Here is a 21711-nt window from a genome sequence, read left to right on the forward strand (position 1 = left end):
AAAGAGTAAAGGGATAGAATGCTTATCTGACACCAGTGTATCGGTGACAAATGAGTTTGGCAGCTTCCTATGCTTGAAGGAATCCACCGGATGACGTTTCATTGAAATACTTTCCATGCTTGAGGAAAGTCGACTAATGAGTTTGGTAGCTTTCTATGCTTGAAGAAATCTACCGGATGGTACTTTCCATGCTTGAGGAAAGTAGACATATGAATTGATGATTTTCTATGCTTGAAGAAACCCACCGATAATACTTTCCATGCTTGAGGAAAGTCGACATATGATTTTGGCAGTTTTCTATGCTTGAAGAAACCCACCGGTTGAGATACTTTCATGCTTGAGGAAAGTCGACATATGATGTAATCGCTGACTTCTTCGCTTTGGGAGATGACAACGACCAAAAAATTTTCATGCTTGAGGAAAAACTTGTCTAATAAGATTGCAAGTCTCTGTGTATCGAGAACCTTGCGCCATGAAATGATGGTGGTTCGATTGTCCCCAAACGTAGGCTGTAGTTGGTTCGCTTGTCCCTGAACGTGGGCTATAAATGGTTCGCTTATCCCCGAACGTGGGCTATAGATGGTCCGTTTGTCCCCGGACGTGGGCTGTAATTGAGACCTGAAAAATAAAATTTACCAATGGACTCGTATAGACTATGATTGACTTGACCAACTGACTTTACCAAGCTTGACTTGACATGACATGTTTATAACTTGTGGTTGTGTGTATATATGGTGTGGGTGTGTGCAAACACAAGCAACAGAAAATGCAAAAGCAAAAATTTTCCGTCATTTTTTTCATGAGACGAGTGTAAGGTACTGACTTTCTCCAGAAAAAGAAAGACGTGAAAAATGAATTTTTATTTTCGAACTTCCCTCGATAAAAATTTTGAAAAAGTTTTTGAACTTCCCTAGAAGAAAATAATGAAAAAGGGAAGAAGTTTTGAACTTCCTCCTTGAGCAAGACGAAATGAATTGTATGGATTGAATTGCTTGTTTTGAAAATAGTGTATGCATGATGCATGTTCTTAGGCCAAGAGGCTAAGGACAATTACATCATGTGACACGATATATGAATGAACTTAGGTTATGGAGATAAGCATCATATATGGTGTAAAGAAGCGATCTTGAACGTCACTTAGATTTGGAACACTAGTGGAAAAAATCTTATTTGTAACAAGCTATTCGTAACGGGCATATGATTTCCCGTTAAAATTACATCATTTGTAACGGGAAAATTCAATGTCCGTTACAAATAACGAACTAGTCGTAACCAACAAGTCTTGCCCGTTACGAATAACCAACTAGTCGTAACCAACAAATATTGCCCGTTATGAATAACCAAGTAATCGTAACCAACAACTCTTGCCCGTTACGAATAAGTTTCAAAGTAAACCCTAACTTTTAATTTCCCCTTTCTCACTCTCTCTCTCAAAATATTATTTCCCCTTTCTCTCTCCAATGTTGAAGCAGCTCGGCCGTCGTCCTCATCCTCACTCCCGCAACTCCATTGAAGCAGCTCAGTTATCAGCTCAAGCTTCGTTTTCTCTCTTTCTATTTATTTATAAACTCACTTTACTTCTTCTTGTTCCCCTTCTTAGGGTTGTCGATGCGTTACCAAATCAAGTGAATGGAACTTGGATATGAATACATACGAATACATACTTGTTTTTCTCTGAAACCCTACATCACCAAAGACAATTCTCCAGTTGAAGCATACATAAATTAAAGTTGTGAACCCAGGTATTCTCTCTCCTCTCCTTCTTAATTTAAATTTTCAATCCAATTTGTTTCAGTTCAATGCAATTTATCTTCTTTAATTGCAGTTAAGAAATTGAATTCAACATTTGAATTCGTTTAATTTGTGTTATACTCTTCCTTTGCTTGTATAAATTCAATATGTAAGCCTAAAATTCATCGAATCCTTGCTTTTTAAATTCGTAATTTGATGTTCATTTGATTTTTCGTTGTTTTATTGATTGTTTCAATGTTTAATTGATTAATTTGGTGTTCAATTGGTTGATTTGATTAAACAAGAAGCAGTGTGACGGATACATGGCGTTATAGCTAATATCATATATTCTTTGTTTTTGGTTGAATATGATAGATTAAAATGTCAAAAGTGTTATGTTGGATTTTGTGGAAAAATTAAAATTGATTAGATTTGAGTTGTTGTTTTGCAGCTTGTGAAATTAAGGGTTTGAGTAGTGGAATGGGTTATTGCTTAAGAATCGTGTTGGGTTCCGGGTGACTCATCTAATCCCCAAAAACCACAATATTACAATGGCTTCGATGTAAACTTAAACATGATTAAGGCATTATTATTACATGTGCATTCTGGTTTCAAGATTTTGTTTGTGACTTTTTGACAATGCGTTCTAATTGTCAATTAAAATATCTTGTTTTGAGCACTCATAAGTGATTCATATACCTTACAACATTATTTGGTTAACATGCATGGTGTTGCTTTTAGCATAATTATATGCTTCAACTTTTTTTTGAGTATATTTGGCTGTTTTATTATAATCAACTCTTCATTGTCCCATAGATGATTTGATAATAGTGGATTTGTAATATGTATAGCTTTAATGTCATTGCAGTTGAGATAAGTTAATGATTTTGCTTTGTTTGCATTTAGCTCCTCTGAAGTCTGAAATGTAGAGCTGTTGATTCTGGTCTGCTATCTTGATATTTCATGAAAATAAGTTCTTTGATAGATTTATTAAGGAGCGGAAAGAGAAAGATCCAAAGATGGATGTAGCAGTTGCAACTAACTTTGCTGCATTACCATGAAGATTAGGACGCGAAAGTGTTGTCAAAGCCTTAAAGGATCCTCTCAGTCGCCTAGAACTCTCGTCTGTGGAGCTGTATCAACTACACTGGTGAGCATGATCTTACAGAAAATGGCCAATAACTATGTTAACATTCCGTTTTCCTTTTTTTGACATGGTTCGTGGAATTTTTGATGATCGACTTTCCATATGTTGCAGTCTATTTAGGTGAGTTATTATATTAGTGTGTTATCATTGACTACTTCATTCTAGATTATTGGATGAAGTTGTGAAAATTGGCAGAGCATGTTAATAAGATAAGCAAACTTATAGAAAATTTGTGCAAGTGGGTATGATAAAGAAGAAAAGGCAGCTGGGTCTTTTTTGATCAGTTCTGATTAGTTTCAATCAGTTCTGAAATTTCAGTTCCGATCAGTTCTGAAATTTCAGTTCCGATCAGTTCTGATCTATTCTGAAATTTTAGTTCTGATCAGTTCCGATCAGTTCTGATCAGTTTTGGAATTTCAGTTTTGATCAGTTTCGATCAGTTCTGATCAGTTCTGAAATTTCAGTTTTGAAATTTCAGTTTCGATCAGTTCTGATCAGTTCCAATCAGTTCTGATGAGTTCATTTCAGGCCTTTTCTGTTTATTGCTAATTTCCTGAGTTGTTTAATGGGCTTGGCTAATTTGACCTACATAATGGTTTATATGCACCATCTACCTCTTGCTTCTACTTATCACATCAGTAGAAAGCTTAAGATAGGGAAAGTGTTACCAAAAGTCAATTCCCTTGATGCCTTGCATGCGTGTTACCCTTTTTCTTGATGAAGAGGATTTTTGGTGGACTGAGTGGTTCAACTTCTTGTTCAGAAATATATGTTAATTAAGGCTATATTTAGGAGTTTTAGAATCACCTTTTTTCCCCTTTATATTTAATTTTCCCACTGCTGATTTGGTATGTATCTAGTGGGTAAAATGAATGAATGCTTGATCATTTGAGCACTATGTTGATATAAACTGTACATTTACATATACTCATGTTATTCATCTTTGAAAGTGGTATTTGGACACATGGTAATTATATTTAAGCAATTAGATTACGTTAGTTATAATTTACAAATTGTCAAAGATTGATAGACTCATCAATGTTAATATGAGATTGAAGTTGGTTATAATTATTTAGTCTTGCTTTTACGAAGTTCTGTTGATTGGACAAGTAAGGTGTCCGTTACAAATAAATACTTATTTCGTAACTGGCACCTTTCTGTCCCTTAGGCAATTTTGAAGCCTTTTTGGCTCTATACGCTCTCAAAAGTAAGTAAATGGTCACTTTTCATTGATTTCAATTCATAGAAACCAAAATATAAGTTAATTAAGGATGTTATGTGTTTTATTGTGTTAATTTGGAACAATACATGATAGATGGGAAAGATAGAAGTCCCTTAGGCAAATGAAGCATTTTTGGCTATATACGCTCCCAAAAGTGAGTAAATGGTAACTTTTCATTGATTTCAATTCATAAAAACAAAAATATAAGTTAATTAAGGATGTTATATGTTATATTGTGTTAATTTGAACCAATACATGAAAGATGGGAAAGATAGAAGTCTCTTAGGCAATTTTGAAGCCTTTATGGCTCTATACGCTCCCAAAAGTGAGTAAATGGTCACATTTCTTGATTTCAATACATAGAAATCAAAATATAAGTTAATTAAGGATGTTATGTGTTTTATTGTGTTAATTTGGACGAATAAATGAAAGATGGGAAAGATAGAAGTTCCTTAGGCAATTTTGAAGCCTTTTTGGCTCTATACGCTCTCAAAAGTGAGTAAATGTTCACGTTTCATTGATTTCAATACATAGAAATCAAAAAATAAGTTAAATTAAGGATGTTATGTGTTTTATTGTGTTAATTTGGACCAATACATGAAAGATGAGAACGATAGAAGTCTCTTAGGCAATTTTGAAGCTTTTTTGGCTCTATACGCTCCCAAAAGTGAGTAAATGTTCACGTTTCATTCATTTCAATTCATAGAAATCAAAATATAAGTTAATTAAGGATGTTATGTGTTTTATTGTGTTAATTGGACGAATACATGAAAGATGGGAAAGATAGAAGTCCCTTAGGCAATTTTGAAGCCTTTTTGGCTCTATACGCTCCCAAAAGTGAGTAAATGTTCACGTTTCATTTATTTCAATTCATAAAAATCAATATATAAGTTAATTAAGGATGTTATGTGTTTTATTGTGTTAGTTTGGGGACCAATACATGAAAGATGAGAAAGATAGAAGTCTATTAGGCAATTTTGAAGCCTTTTTGGCTCTATACGCTCTCAAAAGTAAGTAAATGTTCACTTTTCATTGATTTCTATTTATAGAAATCAAAATATAAGTTAATTAAGGTTGTTATGTGTTTTATTTCTATATTTTGAGTTTTATTTCTTTAATTTGGACCATCACATTTATTCTAATGATTGTTTTTATTATGGATTGTTTTTATTTTGTAACCTCATTCATATGTTTTTTTTTTTCAATAGGATTTTTGTCAAAGGACAGCCCCGTATGATGTTGACGAGTTGAATGTGGTTCGAGAACAGTGGGCGCAATACTTTAGAAGTAAATATTTATTGAATGCTTAACTATTAGCTTAGGTAGAACAAAGTAATATTATTAGTGTTGTTGTATGTGTTGGATAAATTTATACAAGTTTTTATTTGTAATGTATTACTACTTCAATTTTTATATTACGCTATATTAATTTTTATGAAAGATTGTTCGGTATAATTGTTTATTTACAGGAATAGGTTTATTATAACAGGTTTTAATTAATATAAATTAATTATATATAAATACATGCTGCCAAAATTTAATAAAAAAAATTTAATTTAATGATTATTTGTAACGGGCAGGAGAGTTGACAGTTACAAATAACTACTTATTCGTAACGGGCATTTTTGTTGCCCGTTACAAATAAGTATTTAATTATATACTATAAAACTTTATTCGTAACTGACATTTGTTTATTCGTAACGGACATTTCAAATGTCAGTTACGCATAATCATTTATTCGTAACGGGTGTTTGAGGTGCCCGTTACGAATAAGGACTTATTTTAATACAATAAAGGCCTTATTCGTAACGGGCACCTGAATGTCCGTTACGAATAACCCATTATTCGTAACGGACATTTGAAATGTCAAATACGAATAAGGGGTTATTCGTAACGAACATTTGAAATGTCAGTTACGAATAAGGGGTTATTCGTAACGGACATTTGAAATGTAAGTAACGAATAATGAGTTATTCGTAACGGACAGTGCCCGTTACGAATATCAATGACCATCCGTAACAGCCGCATACGTAACGGACGCTGCCCGTTACGGATGGGCCCTTTTTGTCCGTTACGGATAACCTTTTTTCCACTAGTGAAAGTAAGTCGTATATAGATGAAGTGATTATGAACGTTTCTTAGGTCAAGAAGCTAGGCACGATATGCTTTTATGATTACAAATCAAGACTATATGCTTTGTATCATTACAAAACATTGATATATAAATGTTGCTCAGCATATTATGCGATGCATGAAACAATGAACATTGCTCAGGTCAGGAAGCTAAGCAAGTATACAATGTTTCTTTTAATGAATGTTGTCTTGAAAGATGATGAAACATGCATAGTTTTGAAACAAGAATTCATGATAAAGGGTTCTTACAGGGAAGGATGATCGATATGGATATGGATGTGTGAGTGAAGTGTGTGAATGTGATATTAAGACTGGCTGCAAGGGTTATGGTGATGGAAATATATGTGAGAAGAGTCAAAGATGATGACTCTTTAGGTTGGGTACGCTAAATGATGTGGGTTCAAGCCCCCAAGTCTAGCTCTAGATGGGTAGGGGTAAGCATTGGATATTCTTTGACTCGATCATGCATGGATATAAATATGAATGTGGTTGCACCTCGATGTGAGGTTGCCTATGTATCTGTTAGGAATCAGGCCGAACGTAGCTCTAACCGAACTTTGCACAAGTGTATGTACACCTTAAAGAGGCCTTTCAAGGGTTGTAATATGGTTAAATTGATGGTTTAAAGAAGAAAGGGGTAAAAGGCTTAAGACCCGTGAGAAGCCCCCAAGATGTGTAATTGTGAATTGGACTTTGCAAGTTTTATTTCAACATTTTTTTTGCTTTGATTTTTTTTTTGTTTGAATCAATGTGGGCAATATCAGATCATGCGGTCCATCATTCACTTAGCATTCATGTTTCTCAGGCATGGTACCAAGCACTCGATGAGAGACGCAATTTGAGACGTGTTCATATCAAAGACATTGGAACACTTGCCCTTAGACATTGTTTTTTTTTTTTTACTTATTCTTTTTTTTTATTATTATTTGAACTTGCTTTCTGACTGTTACACAAATTGAACACCTTCCCATCCCAGGTTTAAGTGAATGTGGCTTGAATAAATAAGTTTAATCGTTAGACAAGGCTCAAAGTGGTTGATGAAGAAATGGATATGTGATTGAATGGTTAATAGGGAATGAAGGGTTGCAAAGGTGCCTCAAGTCATTGGTGTACCTTGTATTTAGTTCGGTAATTTTTTTTTATTTTGCTAATTACGTGATCGAATGTAAGAAAGAGATGCTCATTTATGAAGAAGGTAAGAAATGTGACACATAGACACATGGATAAGGAGAACCTATGCTAGACTTTTTAGGGGGAAGGGTTTGAAACAAAAGAAGAAGAAAACAAGAAATCTTGGTGAGAAGCTTCCATCGTGAATTGTCTTCATGGCTGTTTATGAGTAACTTCTTGCCACCTGGTGAGGAAAAAAGTTTCTTGTTGTTGATGCTTTGATTAGAAGGAAAGAAGGAAGGAGTGACGTTCCCCTTATTCTTCCAACTATTGCCTAGTGATTTTAGACTCAAGTACTGTGTAAGGATGAACTTAGTTAATGCATTCACTCAATACTCGGATTGGAAAGGAGGAGTCTATATGAAACAATTTCGAAAATTGATGTGAAATACTCCACTCATTCCTATTACGACGGAAAACGATGCATGCATGGTCCTAATATACGACCATAAACAATATAGTGCATTACTCGAAGATAAAGTGTGTGCAACGACTCAACAGGTGTGATTAGGTGAGTTTATTGAGACTCGTGGTATGATCGCATGGCTAGACATGAGGACGTTGTGAAAAATAAAAGACTCAATGACCAAATAGCACAGAAGACTACAAGACAAACTAACTTGATTAATTTTGTCCAATTTTAATGTTTATACTATTTACTAAGTAGAAACGGTCCATTGGCAATCGTTAGTCATAAATAAGATCAGCCACAATCAAAGACAAAGAACACATGTTAAGGTTAGCACAAAAATCGTAAGAAACTAGGAAGAGTATTAGAATTCTAGAAGAGTTAGGACTCATGGGTGTAAATAAATAAATAAATAAAAATCTATAATCCTATGTTATACGAGTTGACACGGATTAAAGGACTTGGCTAAGACTAGCTTGACACGAAAAGATATGTAAAAAATTAAAATAGAAAAAAAGAAAGTTGACGCTAAAAAGACACCTAAACTGGATAGGCTGTAGTATATCAGTTATAACTTTTTATCTCTGACTCTGATTTGGACGAAACTAACTCCAAATGAAAGATAAAACTCGGGGCTATAGATCCATAGGTGGCACGATACGTAACTCTTTCAAGAACTCTGGCTATGACCAAAACAAGTTGACTCTTGTGCAGGATACGAGAATAAAAATCCGACTTGACTCAAATAAAAAAAAATCTATGACTCGACTCTAAAAAAATAAAAAGCGTTTAATAAGAGAAAAAAAATAATTAAAAAAAAACAGTAAAAAAATGCACATATATCACATTGTCAAGCATGATGCAATGAAGTTCGCAACCTAAAGTCAAGATCTATGTTCCACTATGGTCAAGCTTTTGGGTGTCAAAGGGTACCATGGTTAAGAGTTTGGACGCGTTTGCAAGGAAGCCTCCGTTGAGGGTGTATGTCAACGGGCGGCTCCGCGAGTTCATGATGAAATCAAACTCGACTCCATGGTTTGGATTGATTTAAAATTCGGATGAACCCTTTTTGTAATGAACGTTTTCGGGTTGATAGAGCTTAAATCCCCCGGGCTAGCCACATACGTAGAACACGTACTATTGTGGAAAAATAGGTGACTTAAAATTTCATATGCATGACAACTCTAATTAAATCGTAGGAATAAAATTTAAGAATCTTTCAAGTCTCATCTACTCATCTCAATTAAATACTGATCACTCAAATCGATAAATAACCAAGAATCCTCCCCAGTGGAGTCGCCAAATTGTAGGCGTCGTTTGAAGTGCGCCTACGTTAAAGCATGTTGTGAATATGCTTGGCACTCTTAGGAAGTGGGAATTGATATAATACGATTAGGGACAAGGAAAGTAGGGAGCCGCCAACAAGTTTTTAAGTAACTTGTAAACCGTTCACGGATCATTTGAGGCAACCACGATTAAGGGACAACGATTGACCCGTGAAGGTTACACCCCATTCATAATCCATGAGATTACTAACTCCATATGGTTCGGAACCACGAAAGGAGGATCGGGGATGACGGTACGAAGTGAGTCATGGAGTCACATTCGCCCATATTGGTCTTTATTCGATTCTTATAGTCAAAAGTGATTCCTGCAATCTCAAACGCATGCAAACAAAGATTTAATTCGCTTCAATCTACCATTAGGCTAAATTGGTTGAATATTAATGCAACACATAATTCTAAAATATTTGTGATCACTTGAATTAATAACAAGATTAAAAAGAAACCTAAAACAGCCGTCTAAATTATCTTATTAAACGTGATTTTCAATTACATATTCCCTTTAACATGCAATATGTTGATCAGTAAATAATAATAGAATAAACATTAATATTGGAAACAACTTAACTATAGTATCGTTAGTCAAATCAAATCATAAATTAGCCTAATCATGATACTTGCAACAAGAATAAAAATAAGAGTAATTAAGTGATTAATTACTCACTTTTCGCGTTTCCTTGAATTGCTATATCATGAATAAATTATTAGTAACTTCAATTAAAATATAAATCAAATTGACACAATTAAATTAAATAAAAAGTAGAGTTGATTTGGTCCAAAACCTCAGTTAAATATAGCTTTCACGCCTTGGTTTAAGTATAGAACTTTGGGTATTGTATAGACTCCTTAGAGTGCTTAGGGGAAGTATTTTGAGAGAATAGGGTGGCTAGTATTTAGGATAAAGAGGGAGAAGAGAATTATTTGATGATCAAGATTGTTGATCATTGAAAAAAGGGGAGATATGACCTTTATTTATAGAGAAAAAAGAAAGGTCGAAAAAACAAGATAAGATCCGAATTAAATCGGAATAAAACTCGATAGACTGCAGTTTTTGCGGTTTTTGTTTTTATCATATCTTTTGATCTAAAAATCGGAATAAGATAAATAAGATATCGTTGGAAAGCTCTTTAAGTCTCCTTTATAACCCAATTAAAATAAGATTTAAAATATTTTTTAGAATAAAAGATATGACCAAAATAGTGAGACGGTGTCATTTTTGGATAGAGTTTGATATTTTATTCATATCTTTTCCCTTATAGCTCATAATTGATATTATAATATATCATTGGAAAGATAATTTCAAGGGCTATCCAAAAATATAATATTTGGATAAAGGTTATGAGGCACGAAAATAATATTTGTCTATCTTTGAACGTCTTTCAATTTGAATAGAATTAGAACTTTTAAAAAGAAAATTTTTATTCAATTTCAGACTCTTTAATTTTATCTTTTCAAAAAGGATAATTAAGATATTTTAGAAACTTATAGAAGCTTCCAATTAATCCTGATTGGTTTAATAATGGTATTAAATCCTTTGGACCCTCCACATGATCATTGGGTCGTAGGTAAGGTGGGCTTAGGTTCGGTTTGGGCTCAGTTTAATATTTTGGTCATAACTTATTCGTTATAACTCGGATTTGGGCTTATAATATATCGTTGGAAAGCTCTTTTCCAGCACAATTTAAATTTTCAATAATTGGACCCATATTAAAGATCAAAATAAACTGAAATAAACGTTTTTATAAAAAGGACACGAAATGAATAATTATTAAGGACACAAAATGAATTATTTTGGGTTTAAAGGCACGAAAAGAAGAAAATAAGTTATGTTTTGGGGAAGTGGGATTGGAATTCGATTGGTTTATTAAATGTATTGGGATTTGAATATGGATTTAAGCACTCTAAAGATTAAATACTCAACCCGATCAATAATGGCGGTGAAAGGTTGTTCATCATCGGGTTTAGTTTTGGGGAGACATTTTTAGGTGTCTACAATAATACTCTAGCTCAAGGGTCTATTACAAATGATACTTGCATTATTTATAGTTTAGAATGTGGATTCACATGCTGAAAATGAATTTGATTTGATATGAATTTATTTTAAATGTGATTATTACAATAGGTTGCACTCTTGACTCGTAGCTCGAATGTGGATTCACAAGATGAAAATGCATTTGATTTGATTTGAATTTATTTTAAATCTAATTATTACAATATGTTGCACTCTTGACTCGTAGCTCTTGGCAATTGACATCCCTACGACTTAATGAGTGACACTTCGTAGTGTACTTCCACTCATATTATCATTTTCAAATGGAAGTACACTCCAAGTGTCACTAATTGAGTAATGGGATACTTCTCTTACTATTCTCTTCTTCTTCTTCCTCATCTATTGTGTCATCCACATTAAATCAAAACAAACATAATTGATCAAACTATATAACAGAACCTAAAGAAGCAAACATACCATTAACATCTCAAAGTTAATGCAAGCAAGTCAAAAAATGTTCTAACACTGTAAAAACTTCAATAAAATCAATAACAACGTTGTTGCAACTTAAATGCATGCTGAAAAATAACCCGATTCATCCAACACATAAACCAGATTATTCTCACAATATCAACCTAATTGTTTTACAAATTTAAGGAAAAAAAAAGACATTCCTACACATAACCATTCAAATTGATGTTCAAATTCAAGGTAAAAAACAGACCTCAACAATCTAAATGCATGTACGAAAGGAAAAAAAAAAAAATTAGTAACACAAACAAATTCAAGCCAAATCAAAATCAAAACAAATAAATACACCCAAATTTTAACCCTAATTAATCACACCTTTTAACGCCAAATTGACATACTCCGTACACATATTCGAACCTGTAAACGCCGTGATCGCAACATCCCAATCATCAGTTACTTCTACCTTTAATTTCACTTTGCCTACTTCAATTTACTCAACTTTAACAAAAATTCAAATCAGAAAGTAAATTGTACACATGCAAGTCTTTAAAAAAAACCTAAATACAAAAAATCAAATCAAAAAGTAAATTCTAAACCTAATAAATCTCACATTATTAACCCAATTAACGCAAATTATATTCCAAAATCAAAACAAAATTACCTCGCAATCTGCTTCAACAATGGCGATAGCGAAGAAAGCAAAAAAAAAAACAATATGGAGAAGTAATATCAAGTGAAATGAAAAAATAAGATGATTGCATACAGAAGAAGGATTAAAAGAAGAAGACAGAAGGGCATTTTTTAAAAAAAAAGGGCAAAATCGGGAAGTCACTATTCCTTTGAGAAATCACTGTTTACATTTGCTAAACAATGTGAAAATCCGAGTTTTAAAGGTAGTAGATAAGTTCTTTTGGTCATTGTTAACTTGGGTGTTGATATTTTATACTCACGTAGTTGTTACTTTAGTTGTCTTTTTGGACTAATAAGCAAACTATGGACATGTTCTCGTATTTTTGCTTGTTTCAAAGTACCTTTAATTTTTCACAATCAATTCTTATAACCAATCCAATTTCATATAATTTTGCTCAAATCCTTTGCATTACACTCACAAATAGGTGCCCAACAATTTCCTTTTATCTAGTTAATTAAACCCAATGCTCACACATCAACAACACACATAACATTCCTTTCTTATAAAAGAATTTAAAAACTAATTGGCTAAAATATCAAACATATAGCCTCCTATTTTGTATATTCATATAATAATCTACCATTTACTTAAATAATAAAATCTCCATGATAAAAATGAAATATTATCATAGTATTAAATAGAGATGACTTATTTAATTAATCATTCAGTATATTTTGTTCTTCTTGTACTACCTCTACATAACTTTTTCTTATCCTTTTTCTTATGCAAGTATCCTTTGCACTAAATCTGCCATACATTAACATAATACAATCCGTTAATAAATGAAACCTATAAATTAAATACACATGTAAACAGGCTTCCAAAAGAAAAGACAGCAGCAATAAAATCTTTGCATATAATGTTTCATGAAGGGGTCGATACCTTAAGTAATTCTTTAATACTCTTCTGTTCATAATCATATAACTTTTGGGCAATGTTTCACTAAGGGGTACATTCTTCTGCAGTAATCTGATTACTAACATGAATATAAATAATAACATAAAAATAGCAATTGCATTAAATTTTCCATACATTGACATAATACAATCTGATTACTAACATGAAAATAGCAATTGCATACACTAAATCTGCCATACATTAACATAATACAATTCGTTAATAGATGAAGCCATAATAATTAGTTGTAAACATGATTCTCTTCACCCATAGTATCATGAATTCTTGATAGCTTCAGCTCAAGATGCTTGTAAACAAACTACAAGAATGAGGCAAGTGCTTTCGGCTTAATTAAAGAAGTAATCAGAAAACCTAAGAATTATGCAGTCTGGTGTAGCCCAAAACCATCTTGATAGCTTCAGTTCAAGGTGCTTGTAAACAAATCACAAGGATGAGGCAAGTGTTTTCGGCTTTCAAATCTCTTGGGTCCTAAAGCCACGTACTGCCCGCATCCGCCACGAAGTTTGTCTATCATCCTGCATATAGTGAAAAAGAGAGTTTTCAATATCTTGGGTCCTAAAGCCACTTACCTTTTGCCTTATTAACTGAGCGTGCAACTATGATGGCTTAAAAATATCTTGGGTCCTAAAGCCACAAAAACAAATATTTGCATCAGAGTATTACAGTCCTACCAATCCCATTCAATTCCCACTAAAGAATATTATATATTCCAGGCAATCCTATTTAATTCCCATAAAAGAATATCGCATTCCTACTAATCACATTCGATTTCAAGTAACTGAAAACAATATTCTCTTAATTTTCCAATCTAAAAATCATCAAATTAACTTGCAAATACACCTATATATTCAACAAAGAAAATATTATCACCTTAAAGTTTACAATTCTACAAATCAAATTCGATACCCGTCACAAAATTATCACTTCCTACAATTTTTATTAGGAAAAATTGTAAATAATAATCCAACTTTGCTCCATTTTCTTTTAATAATCCCAACTTTGGATTATTCTAGAATAATCCCAACTTTTGGGGTTGTTTTCTTTCTTCAATCCCAAACCGATCAACAAAAGTCAATGACCTCTAATAGTAGGTCATATTACACGTGTCAGCTTATCATTGGTGCAAAAAATTATATTAAAAAAAACCAGAAAACACCCAGCCTCCCACTAGAACCCTCACGCCCCAACCTCATCCACCGCCTTGCCCTCCGCCATCAAAAAATCCATGCCCACACATCAAAAACACCAGACTCCCCTGAAACCTCCCCTCGCGTCGGAAACTTCGGCGCTCGATCAAAAACCACAAAACACCACCAAGCCTCCTCCCTTCTCATTTTCTCTCTCCTCGATCTTCCTAACCAACCGCCGCACCACCACCATCTTTCGACACTTGCAACGCATATACCTAACAAACACCTACATCTCAGGCAAAAAACTCCACCCCATCTTCAAAACCCCTTCAAATCAATTCTCACAAAGTCACAATCGTCATTAACAGCAAAGATGAAATCAAAATTTGAAAGGTTTTTGTCGGATTTCACATAGAATTCCCCCCCGCTGGTACCGATTTTCCGGAGGTTGTCGGAGTTAAGGGAAGACTAACCGGCGGGAGGAGATTGATGGTAATACCGGCGAGGGAATAGGAGTGGAGGGTGGGGTTTGGGGTTCCGGTGAGGGAAGGGGGAAAGGACCGGGGGATTTCAGTTTTCCTTTTTATTTATTTATTTATTTTAAAATAAATTCAACCAATAAAACTGCACCAGGTGTCATTTAAAGAAAAAAAATAAGTAAAAAACCCATTCAACCGGTAACCGGTCAATGAGATTGAAGAAAGAAAACAACCCCCAAAGTTGGGATTATTAAAAAAAAGGAGCAAAGTTGGGATTATTATTTACAATTTTTCCTTTTTATTATGCAGATGAGTTCTAAAGATTATACCAAGAGCATCTAAGTATGCCATACACTGATAAAACAACACCAAAAACTTTAATTGAAAATGAGATATCAAGGAATCAGTTAAAACATACTTCTGGTGACGAAACTCAGGTAGTGGATCAAGTAATGGACGGTTTCAAATCAAAAGGCGCGTATTCTGAACAGGAGAAGGTAAATCAACATCTGATTAAGTTATCCTGCCTTGACTAATTTGGTAAGTCTAGGTGTAGTTGCAGACTTGCTGCTGGGAGTATTATACCTGCTTCGGATAAAAACATAGAATTATACAGATAACCATAATATAAATTGTAATCAAACATCAGTATAAGCAAGAGACACCGTCACAAGAAAATGCATTGCAATTAAAAAAAAAAAAAAGAAGTCTTAACAAACATGGGTACAATCAATAATGATATTTCTAAAACGCAGATTTGGTGGAAGAGACACATCGAATCTCTTTCCCCAAACGAAAACAAAAGTAATCAATGTCATATCTTAGACCCATAAAATAGCAACTCAATCAATATTGCCTCACCTCCTCCACCATACTTTTTCTGCCCCTTCCATCAATAATTACCTAATTAATATGTTATAACCCACTATTATAAAAGAAACAAAAGGCTAAAGTGAAATTCCAAATATGAAGGTTTGAGTTGTTGACTGTTCATATAACATTATTCTTTAAAATTCAATTAGAAACCAAAATTCACTTCATGAGGGAATGCTTGTTTGCATAAAATGTAGCATACTAATTGAAATGATGACAGATAGGACCAAATGTTAATCAGGGTAATGGTACACAATGATATATCATGGTTCAAGGTGAAAATAACCTGGATTTGCAAACAACATGCCAAAAAACCAGTTGAAAACTTCTTAATGTTCTAAGGGTTCCTTGTCTTGCCTCCAAACCATATGTCATCATAGGCCAGTGATCCCTCCAAAAGCTTTGCAACAAGAACTTTACATGTATGTAGACTTTAATATGTCACTCTAAATAATGCATTCGATATTCACTTTTTAAAAAAAAAAACTTAGTTGCTTAACCTGTGAGTTGACCCCATGAGAAAAGAAAGATGAATGCACATATGTAGAAAGGAATTTCCTTAGTACCTTTGATAGATCCAAGCTTCAAAATCAAGCACTTGATCTTTCAAACTTCGAGAACCTAAATTGGTCTCATACTGAAAAACTGTAATTAAATCTTTCAATTCAAGAGGGATCCCATGAAATAGACCTGCAAAGATTACAACATGCAGATCATGTAATCAATATTTATGCAAATGGAGATACAAAGTTTATATTAAACAACTCAAAGAATTTAATTTGATTTGTGTCGCAGTCATATTAGATTTAGCTAGCTAAGAGCTCGACACAAGGGAGAAAATGTGAATACATGCAAGTTAATTAGTATATAGCACGTTAAATAAAATTAACAAAAAAAGCCCCTCTAGTTACATTATGCAAGCTGTGGACAAAAACACATACTCACAAGTCACAACGTACATGATTATAGGCCCCAAACTTGAATTATACAACCAAAACCTCGTAGTATAACTTTACAAGACTGGAATTAGCCAACTCAAAAATCAGTGCGACTAATATTGATTTAATAATCATAATAAGCTAATTTAAAAGAGACTTAAAAAACCTGAACCAACATGACCATGAGTTGGATGAATCATCACTCAATTATGACCTTAGTCGAACATGATACAAACAACCAATTTTTCTGTCTCTATACATAATAATAACAAACAATTTATTAAGTGATCTAACTTTCGGTATACTAAAAACTCTCCCTCTTCGATTATCATTAGGCTTTGAATCCTTTGATATAAGCTAATTAAGATTGAAGGCAAAATAAGGATTGTCAGCCATATTCATAGGATTTAGAAGCTATTAAGGAAAACATTATTTCAATTATAATTAATTACATAATATACAATGACCTTGTTGGTGTATTGCTTCAAATTATTAGGAATGTTATGCTTTCTTATCTTTTAGTTAGTTACCACTAGTTGCTTAATGTTAGGAGTCAATAATTATAGTTAGTCAATGTTAGTAGTAGTGGAACGTGGAGTTTGTTTCTCCACTTTGAGAATCATGTTAGTTAGTGGAGCTTAATAGTAGGGATTAGTTGTGGTTAAGGTTAGCTTATTAAAGTCGTAGAATGCCGCTTTGTACTTTGTTATGTTAATTATGCAATATTACTATGAGTAGTTTCATATGTTTTCATTGTTGTTTTCTCCTTCTCAAATTACACAAATAGCACTAACATGGTATCCGAGCTAATCCAGGTTCCGATCCTAAAACAAAATTAAATGTCGTGAGTGTCGTGAGATTGGTTTTGAGTGAAACCAAAAGGTTAAGTCGTGTTTTATTTTTTTTTAGTGCATGATTGTCATAGTATTTTTTGTGGGTAAGTTTTTTTGAGTAAGTATGGCACCAATGGTTCAAATGCAAATACACAACCCTTAATTCTAGTTTTCAAAGGTGAAAAATATCATCTTTGGAGTATCAAAATGCAAACAATGTTCAAATCTCAAGAGTTGTGGGATATTGTCGAGTGTGGGTATGTAGAACCGACGGAGTCGCCGGCGGAGCCAAATCAAAAGCTGTGTGAAAATCGCAAAAGGGATGCAAAGGCATTGTTTTATATTCAATCGGGAGTAGATGATGATATTTTCCCTAGACTTTCATCCGCAAAGACTCCAAGCAGGAATGGGATATCCTAAAAACTGAGTATAGGGGTGATAGTAAGGTAATATTTGTTAAATTACAAAACCTTCGTCGTAATTTTGAGTCACTATTAATGAAAGAAAAAGAGTCGGTGCATGAATATTTGTCTAGAGTATCAAAATTGTTAACCAAATGAGTTCATTTGGTGAAAATATTAGTGATAAAATGTTGTGTGTAAGGTGTTAAGGAGTTTAAACCCTAATTTTAATCATGTTGTTGCGGCAATTGAACAGTCTAAAGACATGTCTAATTATAGTAATGATGAATTAATGGGTTCCCTTATAGCTCATGAAGATAGAATTTCAAAGTCTCATGAGAATGAAGGAGATGAAAAAGCCTTTCAAGTTGAAGGACAAATGTCAAATGGAAGGTATTATGAGGGTAGTCGAGGTCGTGATGGAAGTGGTCGTGGTTATGGTCGAGGTAGTTGTGGTTGCGGTCGTGGTCAAGAAGAAAATGATAGTGGTGATCAATTTGAAGGACAAAGTTCATCCATGAGTAGAGTCCAATGCTACTATTGCAAGAGGTATGGTCACAAGGAAGATAGGTGTTGGGATAAGCAAAGGGATAAGCAAAGGGATAAGCAAAAGAAAGCGCATACCAATTTAGCTCAAAATGTTGAAGAAGAAGAGAGTAAGCTCTTTTAAAGTCGTGTGTCGTGGTTATGTCGTGGTTGTGGTGCCTTGAGTAACGTGAGTTAATGTATGTCGAGTTCAAGTCGAAGTCCGTCGTCACAATAGGTCGTTGGTGTTGGTGGCTTTGAAGCAAGGGGGTGTGTTGGTGTATTGCTTCAAATTATTAGGAATGTTATGCTTTCTTATCTTTTAGTTAGTTAGTTACCACTAGTTGCTTAATGTTAGGAGTCAATAATTATAGTTAGTCAATGTTTGCTTAATGTTGTGGTACGTGGAGTTTGTTTCTCCACTTTGAGAATAATGTTAGTTAGTGGAGCTTAATAGTAGGGATTAGTTGGGGTTAAGGTTAGCTTATTTAAGTCGTAGAATGCTTTGTACTTTGTTATGTTAATTATGCAATATTATTATGAGTAGTTTCATATGTTTTCATTATTGTTTTCTCCTTCTCATATTTACACAAATAGCACTAACAGACCTTTAAGGAAAACATTATTTCAAATCCACTAAAGTGGTTGACATGCATTTGCAAGTATGTCTTATATATAGTGGTCAGTGTAATCAAATTATGTATTATCTTTTAATAAAAATTCATGTGCTTATCACCTTATTCTTTAAATGGCATTGTCTTTTAGCATGAGTAAAAAGAACATCGGTGTCAAGCACAATTACTATAAAGTTCCTGGATGATATTGGAGGCTGTCTACATAACAATTTCATATTTTTTAAAGGGTTTTAATGATTTGGACCTGAATTTTTTATTTTATTTGATTTATTTGATAATGAGTAATTAATTGATATGAATAAAATAAACTCTAATATGCATACTTTGGAGTTGGGGCAAACTAATAAATAGGTGAAGTGCATTTGCATAGCATAAAAAGAAAGATGAATAATTTGTCATCAAAATGCAAACTTTTAGAAAAGAGCAATCCATAGGATAAACTCCTTTATGATTGATTTTAGAAGGCAAATAACCAGGCAACCATGGAAATAAATTCTTAAAATATATTCTTCAAAGGTAGAAAGAACAATTCTTTACAACACTGACCTCGGAAAACAGCGAAACTCGATTCTTCGAGCATTCTTCTTCAGGCGTTGCCGCTTGACACCGGTATTTCTTTCTTTCTCATCAAACCATCAAATTAATCCCAAGAAACCTAATTGAATGAATACAATCAAAACCCAATTATGTTCTTAAAACCCAATTCTTTCTAGATCCGTTAACCGTCAGCAATTGTTCTTGAAATACAAGTTCAACTTTGAGATTTTTTCCTGAAATTAGGGTTTTTCAAATCTGTAACAGATAAAATCAGAAAAAACAAAACATTACCTTACCTTAAAAGCCATGAGAGGATCACAAAGCACTTTTTGGCAACGCATGCGCCATCCCCATCGTCGAAGCTTAGAGAAAAAGCTCTTGCAAGAGAGAAAAAGTGAGATGAGAAATCTGAGAAAGAGCTTAGAGGAGAGAGGAAAGTCAAAGAGTCAGAGAAGGGTACTCACTACTAACAGAGTCACGGGTAAGAGTGTACTTTTATTTTGAGGCAAAGTCACAGGTGAGAGTTAGCTACAAATTTTTTATTTCATAAAAAAAGTAAAGTGCCACGTCAGCATTTGCACGAGCCATTCCCACGCGGGACTACTGCTCCTAACGGGCATAGGTGAGACTTTTTAAGGGTTGAGGATACTATCAATTGTGACGGGGGATGACGGACCGCTAACCGATATAGGCTACCCCGCCCAATACCAAGTGACGTCAGATTTTTTTTTTATTTTTTTTTTGGTATATTTTATTTAGGATAAATAACAGTACTTAATGACTTAATAACAGTATTTGATAAATTAATAACAGTACCTTAATTTAAAATAACAGTTTTTAATAATACACTGATTTTTACTATAATTCGATCTGATAATTACTTTAAATGACTTTTAACAGTACTAGTTATCACAACTCTACTACTTATACATCAAAATAAATTAATTTAACATATTAAAAGCCCACCATGCTTCACAATAATAGTTATTTAACTAGAAAGTTTTGACCAATACCTGAACTTAGTCGACAATGGAACCTCCGGCGTTCTGAGCTTCCGGCTTTATCAAGGTAGCTAACCCCAACCCTGTTGATTAGGGGATTTTTCCCCACCAATCACCATCTGACAAGTGGACCAATCAGGTTCCGCCATGTGTCCGTCACATGGGCCAATAGGAGCCTGTAACGTGTCAAGCAATGATCCGTCCACTCTGGACCAATTACGACACGACACGTGTCCTTCCCATGACACCTGGGATAACCGGTCACCTAGGCCCAACTTCCGAGGGAAGCCCAATCAGCCCAAAGTTAACCTAAACCTAGATTGGCACGTTTCCCGAGGTTATAAATACCTCCCTTAATCCTCATTAAGGGAGATTACGCAGATTACACACATTAAACTCTCTCACCTAGAGAGACCCAATCACTTTAATTTCCGCATTAATTACTCCTTAATCAAGTACTAACTTGACCGTCGGAGGCGGATCTCCAATCATCCGGAGCATCCGTTTGTTTTGCAGGTACAGGCGTCCGGTTCCAGTCTCGGAATTGTAACTCTCCCGCAGGACATCAGAAAACCCCGAAACATCTTGGCGCCGTCTGTGGGGAGAGTACTTCTAAGATGGCATCCACGTTTGTACCGGCTCCTGAAGAGAGACGTCCCCTGGACGACCCTCTAGTTCAGTCGGACCACGATACTGAGAATGAATTTGAAGTTGAAGCTCACACAGCTTCAGACGGGACCCTAAGGGCCCGACGTACCCGTCATACCGAAAGGAGGGAACGGGAACATCTTCAAACTGGAAGCGAGCCAGCAGGCGCACCGCCTGTTCGGCAGCAGCCGACTGATGGGTCTGCTCCCATCACAAGGAACGAACTCATGACCTTCATGAGGGACTTCAAGGGAGAAATTCAAGAGTTGATCAACAAGAAGCCGCCTGCTCTGGACAAGGAGCAGTCGGCTAAGAAACCCTCCACTTCACGGAAGAGGAAGCCAGTTCAAGGGCGAGAGGCGACCCCTCATCCTAAATCTAGGAAGTGGGAGCCACCTGCCCTTGATTTCACAAAATACCGTTTTCCTACTCCAGGAAATAGGAAACCTGTTCGTCATATTCAGCCGGACGGGTCGAGGAAAACAT

General features: G+C 34.5%; 3 long non-coding RNA genes across 5 annotated transcripts; 1 reads left to right on the top strand and 2 right to left on the bottom strand.

Annotated features, from left to right (window-relative positions):
- The first annotated feature begins 1388 nt into the window (after positions 1-1388).
- Positions 1389-5540, top strand: LOC110740273. Its single transcript, XR_002515003.1, has 3 exons — positions 1389-1742; positions 2717-2881; positions 5309-5540. It is a non-coding gene; the product is annotated as an uncharacterized LOC110740273 (long non-coding RNA).
- A 5778-nt stretch (positions 5541-11318) lies between these two features.
- Positions 11319-12746, bottom strand: LOC110740258. The gene is made up of 2 exons (XR_002514998.1): positions 12278-12746; positions 11319-11544 (listed from the first exon to the last, which is right to left on the bottom strand). It is a non-coding gene; the product is annotated as an uncharacterized LOC110740258 (long non-coding RNA).
- A 565-nt stretch (positions 12747-13311) lies between these two features.
- LOC110740274 lies at positions 13312-20177 on the bottom strand. 3 transcript variants are annotated; one of them, XR_002515006.1, is made up of 5 exons: positions 19873-20177; positions 19586-19694; positions 16274-16397; positions 15253-15422; positions 13312-13740 (listed from the first exon to the last, which is right to left on the bottom strand). It is a non-coding gene; the product is annotated as an uncharacterized LOC110740274 (long non-coding RNA). The 3 variants fall into 3 exon arrangements; XR_002515005.1 differs by having other exon boundaries at positions 15253-15419; positions 19868-20161; XR_002515004.1 differs by having other exon boundaries at positions 15253-15419; positions 19873-20149.
- Positions 20178-21711: the final 1534 nt, after the last annotated feature.

Source organism: Chenopodium quinoa, unplaced genomic scaffold (assembly GCF_001683475.1).
Source record: "Chenopodium quinoa cultivar QQ74 unplaced genomic scaffold, ASM168347v1, whole genome shotgun sequence".
In the NCBI taxonomy this organism is placed as follows: domain Eukaryota; kingdom Viridiplantae; phylum Streptophyta; class Magnoliopsida; order Caryophyllales; family Amaranthaceae; genus Chenopodium; species Chenopodium quinoa.